Genomic DNA, 9,304 nt, shown 5'->3' on the forward strand with positions numbered 1-9,304 from the left:
CCTGCTCGCGCGAGGTATTGTGGGAAATGTAGTTTTTTCCCCACATGTTTCCCTGAACCCATTTTATATATATCGTAGCTATATAAATGTATGAAGTAAATTTTAGTTTAAGTAAAAAAAAAGCATAAATAAATGAATAAAAAAATTATTGTAGGCACGTTTTTTTATCGTTTTTAAATTGATTATTTGGAATTGCTAATAAAGGAAAATCGGTCAATAAATATCCATCATACATTTTCATCCATCAGTAGGAAAAATAATACAAATCTGAAACATTAAAATGCATATCTATCTATCTATCTATCTATCTATCTATCTATCTATCTATCTATCTATCTATCTATCTATCTATGATTAACATATGTATTTTAAATTTGTTCATTATTTAATATTCTTATTACCAGTATTTAATTTTTCCCTTTTTTTGTTATATTGTTGTTATATATATATATATATATATATATATATATATATATATATATATATATATATATATATATATATATATATATATATATATATATATATACAGTACAGACCAAAAGTTTGGAAACATTACTATTTTTAATGTTTTTGAAAGAAGTTTCTTCTGTTCATCAAGCCTGCATTTATTTGATCAAAAATACAGAAAAAATGTAATAAATAAAAATAAAAGTAAATAAATAAATTAAAAAAATTAATTAAAAAAATTAATTTTAGTATTAGTAACAGAAATGTAGTGTTTAAAGGTCTGTCATGGTTCTGCCTTCATGTCCTGGTTTTTCTCTAGTCTTGTGGCAGGATCATGACAGGCCCGTGTTTTGTGTACAAGCACATGGCCTTGTCTTTGGGCCATGTGCTTGTGTTGTCTTGTTTCCTTGCCCCGCCCCCCTTGTTACCCTAGTTTTGTCTTCATTGATTTACCTGTTCCACCTGTTGTGTTCATTAGTAGCCTCCCTATATAACCTCGTGTGTTTCTCTGTCCCTTTGTCGGTTCATTGTTTAAGATTGTCAACTGTTGCTACTTGTTGTCATATATTGTCAAGTCTTGTCTAAGTAGTTGTTTGATCCTGTTTTAGTCATAGTCTAGTTAGTGCAGTGTTAGTCTAGTTTAGTCATCCTTCGTCTGTCTAGCCCTTGTTTTGCCCCCTCGTGGGTTTTGTTTTCTGTTTTTGTCTCCAATAAATCCTTGTGAGAGCATTCTGTCTGCATTTGGGTTCATCTACCTCCCAATGTCAATGTCAATGTCACCTTTATTTATATAGCGCTTTAAACAAAATACATTGCGTCAAAGCAACTGAACAACATTCATTAGGAAAACAGTGTCAATAATGCAAAGATGATAGTTAAAGGCAGTTCATCATTGGATTCAGTTATGTCATCTCTGTTCAGTTAAATAGTGTCTGTCCATTTATTTGCAATCAAGTCAACGATATCGCTGTAGATGAAGTGTCCCCAACTAAGCAAGCCAGAGGCGACAGCGGCAAGGAACCAAAACTCCATCGGTGACAGAATGGAGAAAAAAACCTTGGGAGAAACCAGGCTCAGTTGGGGGGCCAGTTCTCCTCTGACCAGACGAAACCAGTAGTTCAATTCCAGGCTGCAGCAAAGTCAGATTGTGCAGAAGAATCATCTGTTTCCTGTGGTCTTGTCCTGGTGCTCCTCTGAGACAAGGTCTTTACAGGGGATCTGTATCTGGGGCTCTAGTTGTCCTGGTCTCCGCTGTCTTTCAGGGATGTAGAGGTCCTTTCTAGGTGCTGATCCAGCATCTGGTCTGGATACGTACTGGATCCGGGTGACTGCAGTGACCCTCTGATCTGGACACAGACTGGATCTGGTGGCCACGGTGACCTCGGAACAAGAGAGAAACAGACAAATATTAGCGTAGATGCCATTCTTCTAATGATGTAGCAAGTACATAGGTTGTTATGGGAAGTGTTTCCGGTTCACCTAATTAATGCAGCCTAAAAATCCTTTAACGGATTTGGATAATAAAAGCATATTAGTATGTTATGTGTATGCCAGGTTAAAGAGATGGGTCTTTAATCTAGATTTAAACTGCAAGAGTGTGTCTGCCTCCCGAACAATGTTAGGTAGGTTATTCCAGAGTTTGGGCGCCAAATAGGAAAAGGATCTGCCGCCTGCAGTTGATTTGATATTCTAGGTATTATCAAATTGCCTGAGTTTTGAGAACGTAGCGGACGTAGAGGATTATAATGTAAAAGGAGCTCATTCAAATACTGAGGTGCTAAACCATTCAGGGCTTTATAAGTAATAAGCAATATTTTAAAATCTATGCGATGCTTGATAGGGAGCCAGTGCAGTGTTGACAGGACACCCAAATGACAAGGTCTCTGTGTATTTTTAATATGAATTATTTATTGAATAAATTTGTAATAAAATAGTCATTCAATTGTAAATAATTATTGATAATTTAGTATTCATATTTCACATTATTGTTTTTTTTTTTTTTACATGTACTTTTTAATATTTTTATGAATTAAATTTCAGTATTAGAAACTGAAACCTAGTGTTTCAATTTTATTGAATAGCCTACAATTGTATTGAAATTTTTAACACAACTTATTATTATCTAATTCACTAAATTATAAATAATTATTGATAATTTAGTTTTTATATTTCAAATGATAATTTTTTTTACATGTAATTAAGTCAATTTTAGTCTTAGTAACACAGAAACATTTATTGTTTAAATGTCGCAATTTATTTAATATTACTGTTCATATGGAATAAAATTTGTAATTAAATTATAAATAATTATTCATAGTTTAGTATTTATATTCCATTTTACAGTTTAATTTTTTTTTTTTTTTATAGTTTTGTGAAGTACATTTTAGTAACACATAAACATGATAATTATAGTTCCCTCAGTTCATTTGTATTTCATATGACTGTTTACAGTGAATACAAACAAATATAGTGTTACCAAAATTAAACATGTCCTCATTAACCAAAGAAATTATAATAGAGGTGACAGGTGCAAAGTAGTAAACTTCTTGACTTGATCTTATATATCAAGAATAATCAAAAGTGACAGCAATTTAACCTTTCTTCCTATATTTGTGAATGTTGAGAAGAGTCCGTCAGAATGCTTCGCTGCAGTGAAATATTCTGGAAAATCATCCTTCGCTGATTTCTAGAATTGACTTGGAGGTCTAGATGTTCAGAAAAGCCCAGGTTGAGAGATCATCTGCCCACAAGGAGCCCAGAAAGCGAAGGCACACGGCCCGGTCCTCCAGCAAACACTGCACCTGAGCGATCAGATCCAAGCTCAGATGCTCCAGCAGCCTCAGACACAGATCCCAGTCCTCCGTGGGGTCCGAGGTCTCCAGAGAGTCCAGCAGCAGAGAGAGCAGCACGGAGGCAGACTGGAGCCAGTCCTGAGCGCTCATCTTTATTACGTCTGTAGCATGCACTGTGTGAAGCAGGAAGGAAGGAGTCGCAGTGTTTGTGGCAGAGTAACAGGTGTGCGGCTGTTAGAGCCATCTGCTCCGCTCATCTTAAACCCTTTAACAGCAGACAGGGCAGAGCTCATGGATAATGATGTTATGGTGAAGTCATCATCACTTCATTGTTTCCTGTTTGGCAGATTGTTTTCACTTATGAAAAATGTACTGAGGGTGCATTATTATGGATATATTAGAATAAAGTGAAAAAAGTGACATGCAGGCAAGTTTGGTGTCCCATACTCTGAATTACACTGAAGTCTGACTCTCTACCCATTAGGCCATGACAGTCCTCTATATAATAGAAGTATGAGAATTATTAGTTTAATTTTTGTATTTTTATTCGCTTTTCATCATTTTTTTAATATTACTATTTAGCTTATTTTTTAACTTAATTTTTAGTTTTTATTTCCAGCTAGTTGTTTCAGTCCATCAATTTAAACATTTAGTTTTTTAACATATATATATTTTTTTTAGATATATTTGAATTAGCTTTTATTTTTATATCTTTGGTTTTAATTTGAACTTTTAGTATTTTTATGTGCTTTTGTCATTTAGATTTTTTTTATGTATTTCTATTTACGTTTAAATAATTGTTTATTTTATTTTAGTTCCATTTTAGTTTTGAAGGATTTCCAACTTATACAGTTAGTTATGTGCTTTTGCCATTTTTAGTAAAAGAATTTTATTTATTTTAGTTTTTATATATTTATTTTAAATATTAAAATTATAATTTTTTTTGTTTTGTTCATTATTATAATTATTTTACATTTTAGTATTTTATTTATATATAACAGTAAAGTCAGAAATATAATATGGGAATAATGTAGTGACCAAATTGTCATATTTTTTTTAATATTACATTCAATGTATATATGTATGTATATATATGATATGCATTTTAATGTTTCAGATTTTTCCTACTGATGGGTGAAAATGTATGATGGATATTTATTGACCGATTTTCCTTTATTAGCCATTCCAAATAATCAATTTAAAAACGATTAAAAAATGTGCCTACAAGAATTTATGCATACGTCATTATATAATAAATTAATAGCATAATTATTTAATGAAATTCAATCGAGATACTATTATTATTATTACTATTATATATTAATAATAATAATAATAATAATAATTATTATTATTATTATATTTATCTTGCTGGTACATAGTGTTCTTTTGTCTGATTCGTCCACTAGGTGGCGATATTTAGAATGAAATGATTCAATATCATGGACACGTTGCATCACTAAAGTTCGGAAGCGCGTGTCTGATTTGTCCACCAGATGGCGCTTTTAGCGTTTTGATCTTGTCCCAATTGAAAATATCTATTTCTATTTTAGAATTAATTTGTTTCATGTCCCAGCTCTGCAGTGACTCTGACAGCAATTCATCCATTTAGTTGGTTTTGTCTTTCCCACGGCTGGATTTCAGGCTCTCTCATGCTGTACTCTGATGAATGACAAAGAAATCAGACGCCTGAGAAGACCCATGAAGTGCTATTGTCACACCAGCCGCCTTTATATTCTCTCCATTATAAACTGCTATTGTTAATCTTGGCTTATTACATGAAATACGTCAAACCGCATCGTTTAAAACTGAAGGAAGCTGCTATTGCTCTCTTGTTAGAGATGGAAACCTAAAACATGCAGCACACAAAAGCTGCAGCAAACTGATCCTGACTCTGTGCTTGGCAGCAGCCAGACTGTGAACATTCATTATAAACTGGTGAAGAACTAACCACACAATAACCACGTTAACCCGGCCACACGGCAGCTTTACTACCCTTACGAAGAAGTTAATTCAAGTGCTATTAGTATACATCTTTTAAATAAAAAATAGGAAAGTATGCTTTTAGTTTACTTTTTATGTACTTCTCGGAAATGGGCTTTATGTACTCATAAAAATACTTAAAATGACATTTAAGTATACTTGACTTAAAAAAAGTCTAAATATATTTGAGCTATACTCCTAGAATCCGTGTTTTCATTATTATACGGTAGAGGGCGCTAGTACACATCTTCTGTGCAGAATTTTCAAAAACACACGAAGAAGAAAAAAGTGAAGTGAAGGAAAAAAAAAAAAAGCCAGATACAAGATCATCTGACATGAAACAGCATCAAAACTGTAATGTTATGGAATACAATGTAGAGCGATGAAGAGGTAATAATTACAGTCAAGCTTTGGGGTGTTGATCGACTCCATCTACGTTTTGATTATCATTCTGAATCCAATTCATAGTCTTTTTTCAGCTTTTTGTTCAAAATGTTATTTCTTTATTTTTTATGAAACACATTAAAGTGCTTAGAAAAAATATGCATGAAGCTTGAATAAAATGTTTTTATTTACAAGCAGATTTCTTTGTTCTTTCTTTGGATGGTTTGTATGTTCAGATATTCATGTAACAAAATATATACACATTAAAACCTAAATAGGGACATAGTAGTATACTTCAAGAATGATGTAAAGAAAACTTATGAGTATGCTTGCAGTATAAAACTACTAAACCAGTAGTTTACTGAGACTGTACTTCTAAGTGTACAAAGTATTTAATTAGTAAACTATCAGTGTACATAAAAGATCAGTTTTAGTATAATTGCAGTACAAACTACAAACATAGAGGTGAACTTTACTTAAGTATACTTAGTAAAATAAGCTTTAACTACTTTTTCGTAAGGGTACCATTGTACTATTTTAGACCTTATAAAGATATGCCTGCTTGTTCTCAATTAAAAAAGAATGTGAATTGTGAAACATGATTTAGTAAAGTTTATAAATATATACTGTTATATGTATATATATATATATATATATATATATATATAGTTTTAATGATATTTTGAATTCGCTTTTATTTCTACAGTCGTGGCCAAAGGTTTTGAGAATTACATAAATATTAGTTTTCAAAAAGTTTGCTGCTAAACTGCTTTTAGATCTTTGTTTCTGTTTCTGTGATGTACTGAAATATAATTACAAGCACTTCATACTGTACGTTTCAAAGGCTTTTATCGACAATTACATGACATTTATGCAAAGAGTCAGTATTTGCAGTGTTGGCCCTTCTTTTTCAGGACCTCTGCAATTCGACTGGGCATGCTCTCATCCTGACTTATAGCAACCCATTCATTAGGACATGTAAAACATCCACCTTTCGCATCATTATTGGGTGCCTTAATAATATAATTGTCTATACGTTACGTCATGATTATGTAAACGAATTAGTGAATTGAACCGGTTCATTCAAATGAACTGTCCGAAAGAATCAGTTCGCGGAAAAGAATCGGACTTCTCGTTAAGGATCTGGATGGACTACAGGTAATGTTTAATATAATGTTCAGTTTCTTGCACAGACCAGTCGTTTCGCTTCATAAGACCTCAATATATCGTCAGGAGTCACAGGAAGGCTGTTAATATTGTGTTTCCTGTTATGCTTTTTTATTTCCAAAAACATGCAGCTGCTGACTTGAACTGAATCACCAAAAATCTTTTTTGCTGTTCTACTCAAGAAAAAAAGTTAACTAAATCTTTATATTTTAATTTTAGTTACATTTTTAGCAAGTTTGTTTGTATTCATTTTTTAAAAAATATAACTATTCCACGTGTTTCACAATTTAGACGACTTTACTATAGTATCCTAAAATGTTGATAAAAGTTATAATAATGAATAGATGTCCAGATCTAACAGACTTTACATGTGGATGCATATAAGTGGCAGATATCTGGCAGACATTAAACCCAGCAAACAAATCACAGACTCATAAAGAGCTCATATTGATGGCATATACGCCAGACTTCTGACTTGGGATCAGTCATGCTTATTTAATTCACATGGTGTTTCAGCGTGAGCGCTGGTCCAGAAGCAGTGTTTTAATGAGCTGATCTCTCTCCTTCCATTCAGAGCCAATGTACTTAGCTCTTGTTGTGCAGCAGCATGGGGAGGTTATGTTTGAAGTCTGATCCTGGGAACCCTGGTGCACAATGCCGTGGCCACACAAAGCCGCCCCATAACTCCCTGCGTTCCCACTGTCTCTGTTCTCTAGAGGGGAGCGCGGAGAACAGATCGCATCACCTGCCCCAAATACAGCCCTTCCCCTGGGAACCCCCACCCTGTCTCACCGGTCTGAGATACATGGCCATAATGCAGCGGCGAGGCAGACAGGTTTTAAAGGTCTTCAAGGAAGGGACGCACAGTGAACAAAGTGATGTAATGTTCCCTAGGAGTTGGAGCAAATCTCTAAAGTTTGTACTTGTGGTGCATGGTTTTGGACAGACAGACTTAGAGATTTTTGCATCCGAAATCTTTGTGTGTGAGTGTGTGTGTGTGTGTGTTTAAAAAAACATTAGTATTAATTTTTTTTTGGTAGTTTCTGAGTGCCAAGCTTTAATATTTAATAATAAAAAAATAAGATAATTTAATAATAATGATATGTTCTATATATTTTTCTATATTCTGTGTCAGAATTATTTATTTATGTTTGTTTTATATTAATATTTATTATTTAGTATGTATTTTTACACACACACACACACACACACACACACATATATATACAATCAAGACATTTTTAATTATTTTTATTTTTTGTTATTTATTGTGGAGAGGAGACTGTAATTTGTCTTAAATGACTCCTGACTTTTATTACCCATCATGCATCAAATCAGCTTGTGTCCACAGATAAACACTCACTCTTCAATGATGTCACACATCCCATGCGTCCCCTGCCCTACAGCAGTCAAGCCCACCTCTTACCTTAGTTTAACCTCACTTTATTGATTCATCTGCAAGGAAAATATCTACAAAAACAAACATGTAATCTTACATACAGTATGCTGTTAAAATGAGTAAAAAAAAATCTGCTATGAAACTACTATTAACTGGTCAGTTTACATTAGTCTATATTCAATAACAAAAGCTGAACAGAAAGCAGATGTTTCCCAATCTTGCCTGTCGTGTTTCCATGGAAACTCCAAATCTAAGTTACTCAGCTCCTAATTCAGACGTCCCTCTTTTGTCGTTTCCCAAATTGCCCCAGACCCGCTGTGTGCTTGTATGGGTCCCTCAGACACGTAACAATGGCATCTCTATCAAAATGACTTCCTAACCCTGCATTCACCCCTCCACCTAACAGCTGCCTTTACTTCAGGCTCAGAAATCAGTATTTTTTACACAGATTTCTTTTCTCTCTTTCTTTTTTTTAAGTGCTATACGATTTCCATTTTATGTCAGATACTTTACTTAAACAAATTAACTAAAATAACAATCTGAACAGTTATGGTTATCTGATTAATTTATTATGGGTAACTGAAATAACATACAAAAGTATCTGTAAGTAATGAACATCATAACAGAATAAACATTGTGAGAATACACTGTAAATAACTTTGGCTTTTATGATTAGATAATACAGCTTTATAGAATTTCATGTAATCACAGATTTAAGTTTTAAAATCATTTATTTCATATTCAATGTTTTTAGATTCTTTTATTTAACGTGTTTAAATAAAACAAAGGTAAATTAACCAACAACCCACTTAAATGTCTCTAAATAACAATCTGAGATAGGATAAAGTATTTTAACATGAGAAGATAACACGCTTCAGCGTCTAAAACTTTATTTCCTTTACAAGCATTGTAGAATCAGCTTACTGAACATTATTGTGAAATAACTAATAATGGCACTCAGGGTTGCCCAATCTCTTGTAACGAGCCCCTTTAGGGCTTTTAGCAGACCGTGCGGAGGGTTATTCTGCTCACCTGAGCTAGTTTCTCTCCAGGTGAGGCAAAGGCTGCTGAAAAGGTGTTGAAAGTAACATTGAGGATTTGGAGACACACAGGAGAATACACACACTCT

This window comes from Carassius carassius, chromosome 4 (genome assembly GCF_963082965.1).
Source record: "Carassius carassius chromosome 4, fCarCar2.1, whole genome shotgun sequence".
Lineage (NCBI taxonomy): Eukaryota > Metazoa > Chordata > Actinopteri > Cypriniformes > Cyprinidae > Carassius > Carassius carassius.